The sequence below is a fragment of the Protopterus annectens genome, chromosome 5.part0 (assembly GCF_019279795.1).
Source record: "Protopterus annectens isolate FY-2018-M chromosome 5.part0, PAN1.0, whole genome shotgun sequence".
Lineage (NCBI taxonomy): Eukaryota > Metazoa > Chordata > Ceratodontiformes > Protopteridae > Protopterus > Protopterus annectens.
The window spans coordinates 888,915,707-888,932,104 of record NC_056735.1 but is presented as its reverse complement, the minus strand read 5'-3'; positions in this window follow the sequence as shown (position 1 = coordinate 888,932,104).

The window sequence follows — 16,398 nt, the reverse complement described above, 5'->3', positions numbered from 1 at the left end:
GAGGTTGCTAAATCTGAAGTAGTTGTGGTGCTGTCTGTTCTGCATAGTATACTGTCTCTTTAAGGTTTAGTGGTTTCTGGGTTGTAAACATGGCGGCCAATGTGTGGTTATGTTCGGAGATTCTGCTAGATTTGTAGTTTGTAAGGGTTCTGGGTAGAAATGGGTTTTGTTTTAATTTTTTTGGAAGTTTTAGGAGTAGGTTGGGATAAGTAGGTAAGAGTGTGTGTGTGTGTGTGTGTGTGTGTGTGTGTGTGTGTGTGTGTGTGTGTGTGTGTGTGTGTGTAAGTGTTGAAAGTGGTGATTTTTGTACATGTGTCGTGTATGTTTCTCATGGGTATAAGTTTGACAGTGTGAAATGGGAGTGTAGGGAATGTAACAGTAGTTTTTTTTTTGGTAGTGCAACCTTAGAATTGGCCCCCCTGCTTAAATGTTGATTATTTGGGTTTTGTTGGTGTGTGTGTTATTTTGGTTTGTGATGGTGTGGTGAGGAAAGTCCTGTTTGTGTTTTTGATTGTGTGGTGGAGGATATATTAAAAAGCAGAATGTCACATACTGAAATTTGTGTATGTAAGACCACCTCAACACTAAGTAAACACCAATTTAAGCAAACCAGAGATTTATCTCACTTCTCCTCTAATACCTTTAATGAAATCTTATAAAGCATCAACCGGACACCATTAAAATATCTTCCACTTAATGAAACTGATGAATTCTTCAATTGTACATTTCTTAGGATATTAAATAGGCTAACCCCAGTCCGCCTAAAAAGGGCAAAGGCTAAACATGCCAGCTGGCGTACTAAATCCACAAAGTAAATCATGACTGCAAGGGACAAAGCCTGAAAAGCTTGGCAGAAAAACAAAAATCCTTCCAACCTCATTCAATATAAACAGCTACATAATCAGGCAAAATGACTAGTTATCAAAAATAAAAAAGAACACTTCCAAAGTCTTCAAGACCAACACAAACAAAACCGAAAGAAATTTGGGGTGAAATCAATTCCTTACTTCACCCAGGTTTAAATAATAATCCATGCCTAAACCCAGATAAAACACCCATTGAGTTAGCCTCATGCTTTAACTCATATTTTGACACCATTGCCAAGCTTACCACCACCCCCCTCCCATCAATAAACCCCAACCCACCAGATCTACCATCATCACATTCCTCGACTTCTCCTCTACCTGCTTTTTCATTCTCATCTATATCAACCTCCACTATAAAAAACTCCTTCATATACTGAAGCCATGTACTAATGCACCAGACAACTTACCTGCATAATAAATAAATAAATAAACAAATCCTTTATACTTTCCATGAGTGCTTTCCAACTTTCTTCTATACTCTATACTGAGCTAAATATGATTTGTCATAATGCATACTCATTCAATCTTTTTCTATTGTCATGAGCTTTTGCTGCTTGCGTTTGTACTTTAGACACAAAATAACAGGGATATATTAATCTGATAAAGTAAATAATATTTGAAAATGGATGTCAAAAGAAATGATAGATAAAATCTCTGGCTCTTTTTCTTTGGATGCACAGTGCTACTTACAAAATTAAAAACATGTTATAAAATTTTAATTGTTTACACCTCTTGCATGAGATAGGAAAAAGTTTGCTCACCATAGGTGATACTCCTCTCTGTGAGCATCAGCTCTATATTTTTTTATATGTGTACTACAATAATTGTCAACTGTATCACTGGATCCTACAAAAATAAAATATATCCATGCAAACAGTAAGTACCGTGCTTTCCTCATTACTACCTGACCCATCCTAACAGTATGGTTCCTTACTGTATTGTTTCTTGTGAGATACTATTTATTATTAATAGGATGGTACAAAATAATAAAAAATAAATAAATAATGGCTGGTATGCTGAGTGTATGATGGACATGATGGCCATGGTGTGGTCCAGACACAAGTCTGTTTTAATCTTATGGGTTCTTTCTGCCTACTTATTTTGCAGTTTTGTGTGCTACCTGTTATTTTTCTATCTCTACAGTTTGAATAAATGAAACATTTCAGTAATTGATATCTTCACTTTTGTCCAGCCTTTCTAGGTGTGGCTTCTTATTATTTTATGTCTGATCTTCTCCTAATATCTTCACTGTTTGTATAAGGCATTCATGTCCTCAGTGAGGAAAATGTGAGTTGGAGATATCTTGAAAACCTACAAAGAATGGAAAATTGTACACATGATAAAATAAGAAATGTTCCTAGGCAGGCGAATACCTGGCACTCCATTATGGACTTCCATCGTGAGGGGCTCTAACTTACCCCTCTCATCCTGGCAGGAGCTCTGCAGGACGTGCTGCCATCCATCAAGCACTCTCTTATGGACTTCTGCCAGGGATGACCCCTCCAGGCCTCCTCTTTAGCCTGGGCAAGAGACCTCCTACCCTGGCCACGTTCCCCACCTTGCTTTGGGGGACCCAGCTGCCTCCGTGTCTCCTGAAAGCTGCCTAATTGTGTAGGATAACACATGCCCTCAGAGCATCTCAGGAGAACTTCCCTCCAATCCTGGCCAGTGTAGATGGGTATTAGAGAAAGTTTGATCCTCACTAATATACCATTGTGAGTCACCTAATGGACTTCACTAAAAGAATAGGACAGAGACCTTTATTCCAAAGCCAGCTTTTTAACACATTTTTTAAAAATTCAAGGAGGTGTTGAGAGTATCTCCTGTGTTACCTAGTCCTGATTATAGCAAGTAGATTGCATTTATCTACTCCTCAATTTTCTTTGGTTAGGAGTAGTTTGCTCAGTCTGGCTCAGGGTTTAGTTCAGGTAGTTGATCCCTCTTGTAAGGGAGTTTCTGTTAAAATAAAGAGAGGTACTTCTTTTCCTGAAGATATTCAAGATTTTGAATCTGAACAGGAAGATGTAAGAATGGATACAGGATTTTTTCCTTAGATTTCTGATTCAGTCTCAGAAGAGAGCTCAGTTTCTGATTCGGTCTCTGGGGTTTTCCCTTTTTCTGAGATTATGGCTAAACTATGCCAGTTTTTTTCAGTGGGAGAACATTGACATTTTGTAGACCTTCAGAAAATATTATGAGTTGTTAAAGAAGGATTTTCCAGACCCTACATCCATTCTTCCTGTGTCTGATTTAGAGGATATGTGTGTTACTGCCTACAGTTTTCCTGATAGTCAGCCAGCTGGCCCTAAAAAGTCAGCTAGGATGTATAAAATTCCTCAGTCTTTTAAATTGTTAAATACTATTCCCAAAACATGGCCCAGCAGCTATAGCCTTAGTTGATCCCACTACTGCTAAGCACTTACTTAATTTCAATCCTGCTCTTTCTGATATGGATGGCAGAGTTATTGCTAGGCATGGGAAAAAAAGTGTATACTTCTTCAACTTTGAATTTCAGAATTTTGAATTGGCAGGCTCACATGTTAAAGTTTCCTCTGATAAATTATAAAAGTATTAGGCTGGTTTACCTGCAGTTTCTTCTTGTTAGGAAAAAATCTACTTTGAATAACTTAGTTTCTTCTATTGCATAAGTTACTACTCATTTTTTTTGCAGTCTGTGTATGACTCTGTTGATACTTCTTCCAGAACTTTGGCCACTGGTATTGTTTTCAGGAGGTTTGCATACCTGCATTCTGAGAACGTCCCAGATTATATAAAAATGAGATTCTAAATTCTCTTTGGGATAGAGATTTAGTGTTTGGCCTCTCTGCTGCAGAGGTGATCAAAACATGTGATGAAAGGGGAAAGGTGATCGAGGGAATCTCTACGATTTTTCCTCCAACCTTCTTCAAATTTTTCCAAGGGATTTTCTATGTCCTCATCCAACTTTGGCAAACAGAATAAACAATCTCATCAAAATACAATTGAACAGATATTTAAAAAGAAATGACAAAGAGGTTCCAAAAAGTAGTCTTGAACCTCACAAAACAAAAGAAAGCCCAAGTCTGAAGGACTATTCAAGAGACCTTGTGACCCCTTCCTCCCTGGTTCCTTTTTTTCTTCTAGAAAGTCTGAATCTCCATTTTCTTTTGTTTGGAAACATTATTTCAGACAAGTGGGCTCTGAAATTCATCAAACTCTTTTGTTTCCACTGGTTCTCCATCACATGCTGTCCAAATGAGTAAGATAATAGTTCCTCCTTTCCAGGTGGGGATAAGCTTTTATTCAAGGATATTCCTAGTGCCAAAAAAGAAAAAAACTTGCAAACCGTTTTTGAATCTGTTTTTGCTAAACTTGTGAGAGTGCCCAAATTCAAAATGATGTCACTTAACTACTTGTTAAGTCTTTTTCCTTGTTCAAGTTTCCTGGCAACACTAGACTTAAAATATGCTTATCATCACATCCATATTCAGCCAGACTCCAGATATTTCTTAAGGTGTTTTGTGTCTGGATCACATTATCAGGTCTCTGCCTTAGGACCATCCACTGTACCAGGAGTGTTCACAAAGTATCTATCTTCAGTGCAGGCTACAGGGTGACCACAGTTTTCCAAATTTATATGACTTTCTTATCTTCCCAGAGTCTTTTTCAAAGCATCAGGAATCCCGCTCTTTGGTGATAGATCTCTTACAACACTTGGGATTCCAAGAGAACATTCAAAAGTTTTTCTTAACTATTTCAAACAGGAGTGTGTACATGGGATGCAAACTAGACACCTCAGTTCAAAGAGCTTTTCTTCCACAGGAAAAAATAGCTATTTATCTAGACTTTTTTTTCTACATTTTTTTTTCAGTCAGACTTTGGTCACTGCAAGAGAATACTTCAGGATTTTGGGTCTCATGGAATCTATGATTCTCATGATGCCCCTGGCAAAACTTCACATGAGAAAGATACAGGGTTATCTGAAATCTCTTTGGTCCCAACATCAACACCATTTATCAGCTAAAATCCTAGTGCTGGGATTTTCTAGAAGAGAAATCTTTTGTGGTGACAACCACTATCCTTAAATCTAGGTTTTCTCTTTTCCCTTCCTTCTCCAAAGACGTCAGTCATCACAGATACTTCAAATTTTGTTTAGGGAGTGGTTTAAGGAGGAATAAAAGTGCAGGGGGGTTGAGACACCAAGGACAGCTGCAAGCACATAAATATCAAGGATATATTTGTCCTGATTAAGGCACTTAACTCTCTGAACCATCTTTGGTCCCTGTGACCTCTTCAAGTAGTTACAGACAATAGCACAGTCATATGGTACATCAACAGGAAAGGGGGAACCAGATTCTACTACCTTTGCAGACTAGCCATGTTAGTTTGGAATATAGCTTCACAGCACAGTCTCACACTACAGACATCCTACATTCCATCAGAGTAAAACTGTGCAGCAGACAATCTGAGCAGGACCAGAGTTGGCCCTCATGAATGGAAACTAGAATGGGGGGGGGGGGGGTCTTCTAAGATTCAATCCATCTGTTTGGAGTTCCTCAAGTAGACCTTCTTACCTCCTCTCTGAAGAATCAACTGGCAAGATTCTGTTCTAGGGATCCATACAAGAAGATCAGGAAAACAGATGCCTTTTCTTTACCATGGACTGCAATGTTCCTGTATGCTTTTAAACAATTTCCCCTAATATTCTGGGTACTTCTCAAAGTTCATAAGAACCCCCCCCCCAAAAAAAAATAATTGTGGTGACTCCTTTCTGGCCCAGGCAGCTGTGGTTCTCCCTTCTTTTGAAAACGGCTACTGGCAATTACCACTAGCTTCCAAACAGACTGGATCTACTTACCCAAGAACATGGGTATTTGGTACACCCTGACATCAATCAACTTCAATTGCCTGCCTAGATGATAGGGTTTCTATTCCATTTAGACAACTGCTTAGTGAGGACATGCAGTAGGTACTAACAGAGGCAAGAAAACATGCTAATAGAAAATGATATATTAGAAAGTGGAACATGGTTTCTAGCTGGTGCCGACAACATAACCAGAACCCAGTCAGGACTAGTTGCTGTCTCCTTCCACAATATTTGTGTGAGCTACTGTCCTATGGCCTTTTTTATTCCTCTATCAAGGTCTATTTATTGGCTATTTCAGCATGTCTGGCCATGAATTCTCCTTTTTCAATGCAGTCTCATGTCAAAATGTCCTTGAAATGGGGTTTTGCATTGCAGTCCTCCAAGAAAACTGTCAACCTCTCCTTGGCATCTTAACTTTGCATTAGAGAAGTTAACACTCATTCCATTTGAACCAGGTAATCTGGCTGACTTGAGGTTCTTAATATGGAAAACTGTTTTACTGATTGCTCTGACTGCTGCAAGAAGAATGACTGAGTTACAAGCTCTTATGCCGAGTCAAACCTATCTCATTTTCCGTAGGGACAGGGTTTCCTTGATAACTAATCTTTCTTTTATGCTCAAAATGGTATATGAATTTACTTTAAGCCACATTGTCCTTCTCCCAACTTTCTTTACTGAATCTAAAAATTAGACAAAAGGATACCCCATACCTTGGATGGCCACAGACAACTCAGGTTTATTTTGACAGAACTAAATCTTTTAGATCTTCTGATCAATTGTTAATTTCTTGGAAGGTAAGATGAAGGGACAAACTGTGTCAAAACAGACTATTTCCAGATGATTGTCTAACGCTATAACCTTTTGTTATACTCAACATAAAAAAACTATTCCAGGCAGGGTCGAGGCCTACTCGACCAGGGCCTTAGCTTCATGTTCTTGTGTAAGTAGATCCAGTCTGTTTGGAAGCTAGTGGTAATTGCCAGTAGCCATTTTCAAAAGAAGGGAGAACCACAGCTGCCTGGGCCAGAAAGGAGTCACCACAATTATTTTGGGGGGGGGGGTTGGGATTTTGGAAACATTTGTATTCTAGAACTATTCTAGAAGTTGCTACTTGGTTCTCAGTACTTACTTTTACAAAGCACTATTAACTTGATTCCTTCTCTAAGTCCAGATCAAACATTGCTAGGACCATACTCCAGGGGCTCCTGTGTTCTTCTCCTTTCACCTTCCAAGTGTAGTTAGCTATGGTAATCTACCCATATAACTAAGGCTACTGCAGCATTGAACAATATGTTGAACATAGTACAGTTGTGTAAATCAAACTTATTATAACAGTAGATGATTGAATGATCACTGCTACAGTAGCCAGTCCCTCCCTCCACCACCCCCTTGTTTTTTGTGTATTTTTATGACAGGATGTGGACATTTATTTATTTATTTATTTTTGTTCCTGGCATTATCCTTTCAGGGCTCAGCCTACCTATCTCTGCTGGCAGGAAAACTTTAAAAGATTTTGCACTCAAACTTGACTTTTAGTCAGGTCAGCTTGAGCTGCTTGACTGTTTGGACACATGGAAGGTGCCCTGAAGCTTTGGAAACTGACTATCTGTTCTTTCCTTGGCGGTTATGACCCATAGAGTTAAGGATGCTGCAGCACTGATCATTTGAATATCTAGTGTTAAGTAAGTTTAACTTGCACAACTGTACTTTCAACTACATACTGTCTGTTTAAACGCATTTCTTTTGTATAGTCTTTGTGCATTTTATATTTGTTTTACAGTCGATTTAGGATGTGCATTGTTTATTTTTTATTTTCAAAACAAAGAGCTTTAATATTCAATTTGCAATGCTTGCAGCTAGTTTTCTTTTTTATTAACTGAATTGTATATTTCATGAAATGGTGAAAATCTAGCTCTTAGATTTCATCTTTTGAAGAACCTCTACAAAGGCATTTGCAACCACAGCAAAATTTACTAGCGAGCTTATTTTAAAGGTAAACAATAATAGTGCCTTGGGCTGGTAGATTGGTACGGCTGAAGGTAGATTTAACATAAGGACAGGGAAGGAGGAGATGATACTGAGCAATGCCAGTATCTCCACCAGGAAAAACACTGCCTGGGGAAGGCTTGTTGGTGTGTATAAAGCATTGGGCAAGTTTTTGGTTACTGCGGTAAGATATAGTTATACATTTATTTTTTTCATTTTCAGCTTATGGGTTCATATGTTCATAGGTGTGTACTAGGCTAATGGTCCTGAGCCTTTACAACCTAGCCCATAGGATTACCTTGGCATCATGCCACCCAACCTTAGTTCCCAGTGCCTCTGTCGAGTAAAACCACTGGAGTGATCCCTGTGCAGTATTTCTATTTCCCATCCACTCATCAAGATTTCTTTTGAAGAGGGCCAGTGAGGTGCTCTGCTTGACATGTATGGGAAGTCTATTCCATAGCATGGGCAGTCCCTGGGTTATGAACCTGTCCCTCCAGAATGTTTTGTTGATTGTGGTAATGAGGTTGAGGTCTCTGGAGCATGTGGTGCAGAGGGATTGGGATTTCTTTAGATGTAGCATTTCTAACAGAGCTGGGTCAGACATGGCTTTGTAAGTCAAGCAGAGATTGCCTGTAAGTAGGCTATATGTGACATAGAATAGTTGGAGTTTTTTAAGTCTGTTCATATTGGACAAATGTTTAAGGCCTAGGATCCTCTTTGAAAGGTACTTTTGTGGCCTCTCCAGTTGCTGCAGGTGTTTAGTGAGGTACATGCCAAATGGGGCATCGTACTCAATGATTGGCCTAACGAGGGAAGAGTAGAGGGAGACAATGACCTTTTTCTTCCTGGATGCAAAACCCATAGTAATGAAATGTGCTGTGTAGAAGGACTTTCCAACTACAGTGGCAATGTGGTGGTCAAAATAGAGGTTGCTGTCAACCTGTGTTCCCAGATCTCTTATAACGCCTTCTGTGTTCAGCGGACTACCATCAATGTGGTAATTCATGGGAACTGGATTTTTCTCAAAGGGGATGACAACACATTTTTGGGCATTGAGCTTAAGGCCATGGTTCTGACACCAGTCGTTGGTCTCAGTGAGGCCTTTCCGTAGGATGTCAACATCACTTTGGGAGTTAATAATAGCTCCCAACTTGTAATTGTCTGCAAAGTTTGTCAGTCAGAGTCCCTTCATGTTGGCCTGGACTTCAGAGAAGTAGATACCAAACAAGAGATGACCAAGGACCAAACCCTGTGGGACTCCACTCGTGACTGGTCAGCTGTCTGACTTGGAGTCAGCTACTTTTACACTGTGGGTTCTACCTGTGAGCCAGTTTGTAACCCACCTAGTGATATAGGGGTTGATGCCCAGCTTAGTGAGCTTTTCTATGATTCCAATGTTAGCTGCACCTGAAGTATCTCAGATGCGTTATGTTGGGCTACCAGTCTAGAGTTGTGCTCATCCTTTATGAATATAGAAACACTACCTCCTTTGGAGCTTTGGTCCAAGTTCTGGGGCCAAAAGGTGTGAAATGAGTTATAGCCCTGTAGTGCAGGGGTGCTTTCTGCTGCCTTGAACCAGGTCTCTGTTATGGCACAAATATAGATGTTTTCAATTTTAAGGAGTGCTTCGAGTAGTTAGGTTAGCTGGCCAGACAAATCTTTTTTGGCCATGATCTGTAATCACTTCAGGCTAATGGGACATGTTAACAGTTCAACATGAAGAACACAAATATTGATACAGAGGATTTTTGTAAATATTAATAACAGTTATAAAAACTGTATCCAGCTTTTGGAAGCATAAACTTCATCCAAAAATGCTAACTGTTGCTCCACCAATGATCAATGCCTAATAGTCAAAAACACTAGGCATTAATCCATAAAGGATCCAAACAAAGAAAAAAAAAACAAAAAAAAAGTGCAAACATACATGTCTCAAACTCATATTAATTATACATACTGACTTTGAGATCACAGTACAGTGGGGAAAGGGCATATTCCCTGATCTCAACTGTACTGTAAACTCTTAGTGAAAAAGCTGGTACATTTCAATCAACTGATTTTCAATCCACTGTACTGGCATGTTCATATGTTGCTCAAATAAACATGTCAACAAAAGGTTCCACTCCCCAGAATTTATAAAAAGCTTTACAGTAGCATTGTAAAAACATTTTCTAGGCCTTATTTAAGTTTATTAAACTGGGAACATTTGGGAAGTGAATAGAGCAAATAAACAACAAATCATATAGGCATTATAAAATCATAGCACAAGGGCTGCACTAGTTTTAATAAATTGTGTGCCAGTTAATATGAAACACATCAGAATGAAGAGTTAAGTAGTATTAAAATGACCAAATATGGCTATTATAGTTATAGCAGGAAGTTATAGCTTAAACACTGAAGAAATAACCACTGATCTAGTCGTGGAGGTCTAAAGTTCTAGGAAGGGAGCCTATGATCAACTGTTAAAAAATATTTATATAGAACATGTACTTAATTAGTTGCATTAGCTTGGGTCTACTTTACATACCCAAAATTTCATATAACCACAGACCAAATAACAGAGACGAAAAAGCTGAATCTTCATATACACAAACGTCCACATTGCCGCAATGTTTCCCAGGGTAAGTAACCACTGGGTCAACAAGGGGAAGTTTACCCTTTTCTCCACTGTAGTGCAATCTCACAGTTAGTATATTTAGTAAGGGGGTGTTTGGGGGATGTAGCCCCCCCTCCCACCTGAGCTGGTTGTAGATGATGTGGTGTGTTCTATGTGCATTTTAGGCCCAGTAGTTACTTACCCTGGGAAACATTTCAACAATGCAGATGTTCATGTATATGAAGACTCTGCTTTTTCATCTTGGTTATGTGGTCTTCAGTTATCTGAAATTCGGGTATGCTTACAAGTTGGAATAAGAATAAGAAACCAAGTAGATGGGATTTTTGGAGTCAGTGATTATTACTTTTCTGTAGTTTTTGTTAGAGTAAAGCTTATTCAGGTGTTGTTGTTAAGTAGGATAGCAGTGCATAATTACTGCAGACTATTATGACCATTTTCCTCTTGAATATTATTTGATGATCAGTGTTACAGCTTATAAGACCATCCTGTCCATCACATTTACATGCATGTTTACTTCCAGGTATTCAAGAAGAACATTAGCAGTTTAAAAATTATACTAATTTACAGGTCTTACTTTTCTAGGTTTCTCAAATACCAAATCCATATCTAAATACAAATTACTGTCTAAGCAGCTACATTTGCTGTTATCCACTATGGGTGGAATTCATAAGTGGATTAGGTTGAAACACATTAATAAAACATATAGCAAAGGACAGAGTGATTCACAAGCAACACTACACAATGTATGTCTTGTATAAAGTCATATTACATTGAAGCACAAAAGTGTTCTGCATGTATCAAACAACCAAATTGCATTCTCAAGCCAGGTTTGTCCATAATTTGCAAACAAGAAACTGCGTATGGACTAATTCCAGGTGCATAAAATTACAGAACCAGAAATGTGTACAAAGCCCTGCTAAAAGAAGAGTAAAACACAGCTGCTTACCGTTATGCTGATGTGTTGCTCAGCATTGCATAGTTAATCAAAAAAGTACATTATATATATATATATATATATATATATATATATATGGGTCCACTTTGTAATTTCGAAATACTGAAATCTAGAATTTCAGTATTCCAAAACCACAAAGCTGAAAACCCAACCACAACTCACAAACTCAAAGACACACAACCACGAAATTCAAAATCCCGTACGCACACTACACATACAGTACACACATAAACATACACAACCCCCCCCCCCACAATCAAACAAACTAATCTAAACTACATATAAGCAGGGGGGCAAGTCCCCCTTTGCCCGCACACCCTCTACTTATATATTCTAACTTCAAGATCGCACAAACAGTAACCCAAACGAAACTCACAGACACACATCTTACAGTCCCTCAAACACACACATAACAGTCACAACACGCACTTACACACACTAAACCCCTAACCAACATGCTTACACAAACAAACTTACCAAAATTAAGCCCAAACATTCACATTCCATACCACCAGAAGCAGAAATTAAAAATATCCGTGCTTTGGTATTTTGAATTTCGCTTCTGCCGGTTTCGGAAATGTGAGTATTCGGCTTTGTAAATTCGAAATACTGAAATTCGAGATTTCAGTATTTCCAATTTACAAAGTGGACCCATATACACACACACACATATATATATATATAATATTGCAGCGGTAGCGTTGTCGCCTCACAGCAAGAGGTTCTCCTGTTCAATTCTCAGCTGGAATGCCTTCTGTGTGTAGTCTGCATGTCCTCCCCATGGTCGAGTGGCGTTCGAAAGACATGCATGAATGGGCATGCCTTCTTTGAAGGTTAGGCGTCGAGCTGGCATCTCGACACTGTAAAAATCTACTGCCAATCATTAGCGGACCGAAGTTCCGCTGTGGCGACCCCTAATTGGGAAAAGCCGAAAGAAGAGCAACTATATATATATATATATATATATGTATCAATATATAATTTTATATATATTTATATAACTTAAAAGAAATATCACTTTTATGTGCTAGCAGAATGCTAATTGTTCCACAATTCACTGTGATGTAGTTTAAAATGCTATCTGAAGCTCCATAACTGCCCACACTCCCACTTCCTCATTATGTGATGCTACTATGCTGCCTTAAAATAGATCAGCTACACAGGCTGATCCACACTAGAATATATAATAAGGCAGTGCACTTTGTAATCGTGGGCAATGTTACCAAAACCTGTGTGAATTGTTCCTGCCATGTCTACTGATTGCCACACTCTACAGTGATGTTTCATGAGCAAGGATATTTTGAATTTATGAGAATAATCATGAAATTTGGGAGGCTGGGAGGCCATCCCTGTGTACATGAGTATCCCTCCCTCTCTTTGTCGTGTCTGTGATCCGGGGAATATACAGACACTCCACAAATACTCCAGACCATTTAAATTCATAGCACATGTGCTCCATATTGTCATACAGTGCAGTGCACACACCTGTGTGTGCTTAATACTGGTAGAGTGCCTTCATGTCTGTAACATGACACATATTCCGGGATCACACTGCTGACATGACTACCGAGGAAACATAAAACAGTTTCTTAACATATCTGCATACTATGTCTACGATTATGGTAGTTTGCCTGCTAGACATACTAAAGCTGGTCACCATTTTCTTTTCTCTACAATGGGCCTCTCATAGAACTAACTGGATATGATTCATACAATGTGATGGGTTAAGACTCGGACATCAATATTTACTTTGTCTTTATGCTGCTCTCATTAGCTGATGGCAGTATGTAAAGAAATGTTACATGTTATTATGGAGAAGTTTACACGAAATAACATCAAATGTTTTGTCTGTGCATTTCTAATGTGCTTTTAAGAATTTTCTGAAATCGCATGCAAGTCTTAGGAAATAGAAGTAAAACACAGAGTTAAAGATTGTATTGCAATATTTAGATATTGTCAATACAGATCCAATTCTTCATTTATTTCCACATAAGACATTTTAAAGACTTTCAATGTCAAACGGTTGAGTAAAATGAGAAAATAAGATAATATTAGCATCTAACAGTATTTAAAGTTTTACCTACAAGCAATTGAATTAAATTTAGTCAAATCACTTGTTTCCTAAAATGAATATCCAAACCAGTGATTCAAAAATACTAAAAACACCCAAAAATATCTTTTTAGGTTGGATGCACACCTATATGTAGAAATCCATCCCCCTTAACTCCCTAAAATATATGTATAAAATTCTCGGTTGCACTGTGGAGCTTTTCTCTCTATGCCGTGACAAGAAAGGGCTTGCTTGCCCAGCAGACATTCCCTGCAAACAAATGGAAATAAACAAATAAATAGCAGTGGTGGAAAGGGGGAAGGTCTGAAAAGTGTACTGCCGGTGTACAGCTAGCTTGCAAAATATAGCACATTGTGAGGAACACAACCACAGTGTTAATTTTTTAGTGTAAATCCACTCATCTAGCAACACTTCAATAACCTGTAAATATGACATTTTAAAATGCTTTTCATATTATAACTCTGTACCGCTTTTGGTAGTGTTGTAAAATGTACTCTAAATAAAGACATACTTCAGTCCATATAAAAAAAAAGGAGCAAAGCAAATGCTCAGTGAAAATATCCTTTTAAATATTTTAAAGTAAATTTTCTAACATATTTTATGTACAAGCCCAAATTACCAGAGAACAGATTTTCTTTTTTTACTTAATTTTACTTGTTCTCACTTTTGTAAGATAGCAAGATTACATTCACTATGTGTCATTGATTCTGAACTATACCTGGCAAATAAACACCTGAAGACTTTCAAGACTTTTGGCTAAACTGGAATGTACTTAGAATTATTTGCTATTGTATCACTTATAATTATAATAGAATTTTTGTCTGCAATGCCTCATTAGATGCAGGGCCAGTCCCTTAACTGTGGATTTCAAATGTTGTGTCACCTATGCCTGGGAAAATCCCATTTAGTTCTTATTCTCACCAACCTTCCTCTATGGCCATCACTTTTTATAAGTTATTTCATATATGTTCATATGCAGTGTTTAGGCCATTTGATTCCATAATGTATGGCATGTAAACCTTAATACCCACCCAAATATCTAGGTTCCTTTTAAAATTGCCAAAACTATTTGAATTACATAAACTTATAGGTAGAGTATTCTAAAGTCTTGGATTTTTAACAGCAATAAACTGTTTTCTGATTTTGAGATTTCTCTTTTTAGTATAAACCTCATATTCTTATGTTTGTACATTTTAATACATATATTAACCACATGATTTGTACTATAAAGTCATGAAAGATCTTATATGCTAAGAACAACTTTCTGCATATATACCTATAACAGACTGTACAAATTTAACAACTTACACTGAAGGCCATAATCCATAAACCTGTATTTTTTTATTCTTTTTGTAAATCTCATTTGGTCTCCTTCAAGTTCTTTCAATTGTCCCTGAGTTAAATACAAAACATTTTATTACACTCCAGCGATGGTCTTATATAAGTTTTAAATACCAAAGTCAATACATGCTCATCCTTAGTAAATAATCTCCATAACAGGTACGCCATATACTTAGTTGCCTTTATAGAAATTTGATCTGTATGTGTGTTAAAGAACAACTTAGATGTAATAAGTATACCCTAGTCTTTATATTCTTGTACCTCATTTAATAAGCAAGATACCAAATATACAGGAAGCCTTGGGCATCTATTTCAAAAATACATCATCTTACACTTGTTTAGACTAAATGTTAAACCTGTTTCCAGTGCTCAACAACTTAGAGACAATAAATAATTATTAACTCATTTAAATCACAGGGATTTTGAATTAAGAAACCAATCCTGCGATCATCAGCTTGTGTATAAACCCAGAATGTATTATTCTTGGTAATGTAGGAAACCTCATATTAAACAAGACTGGTCCCAAGACAGACCCTCAGGGCACTCCAGATTTAATCTGTGAGTAATCAGAATAAGAACACTATATTCTTGCACATTATTGTCTTCCATGTAACCAGTGATGCATGTATTACCTTTGTATTCCTGTTAACATGTAATAATAACCTTGTGAGGTAAACTGCCAAAAGCTTTTGCAAGATCTAGTAAAATATCTTCAAGACATAGCTCCCAATCCAATGTGTTAATCAAGCTAATCAAGCTATTAAGAGTAGCTCATCCCTCTATGAAATGTTGGTTAATAATCAAGGATTTCCACGCCTCTTTCAGATTTCTCAATAAGATCTAATAGGCATCTCTCAAAACATTTTCCCAATAAGAAAGTTAAACTGATGGGACTAAAATTACCAATCGGATCCTTTGAACCACCTTTTATTTGTTTTGTTACTGTTGTTAGATTAGAAAACACAGAGGACAGTTATCATAAAGTGATTTTACAACAGGTGGTAGACACAGAATGTCAGTAGATGGGTTTAACCTTTATTAGTACTGGCTAATAATCCTGGATTCCCTTTAGCAATAGTCAATCTTGATATGAAAATGAATCTGACAAAATGGAAAAGTAGTATCTTTTTTACCTGCTACAAATCTATAATTTTTCATTCGAATCCTTACAGCTGATCTCTGCATTTAACTCAAATTATAAAATCTCAGTAAGTTAAAGTGCATAAATTTCAAGTATTAGATCTATAGGTAAGGAACTTAACAAAGATTCTCCATCTCTACTCCTTTCCACACTGATAACAGAGCCTCAGGTTGAACTCCTTAGACTGCCTGCACAAACTTTGGACAACCTTCTGCAATTCAATATTTCCCTGAATATCTAATATTATAGATGATATTGTCTTGTAGTCTTTTTGAAAAATAAATACTTTACCAAAGCCATATCAGCCTTAGCTAGAAAACAGCCATCCTCCTCAACCCCAGATACACTAAGTCCAAAACAAGACAGTAGCACCTTCTCCCTACAACCCGTCTCAACTGTATCAATAAAAAATTGCTTAAAAAAATTAAAGCCCACTACTGTAGCAGCAGACTATCTACCAGCACATTTTCTAAAACTGATAGCAGAAGCAATAGCCTACCCAGTCTCAATACTTATAAACAGATTCATATTAGAATGTCAAGTCCCAACCATTTGGAAGACTGCCTACAAAA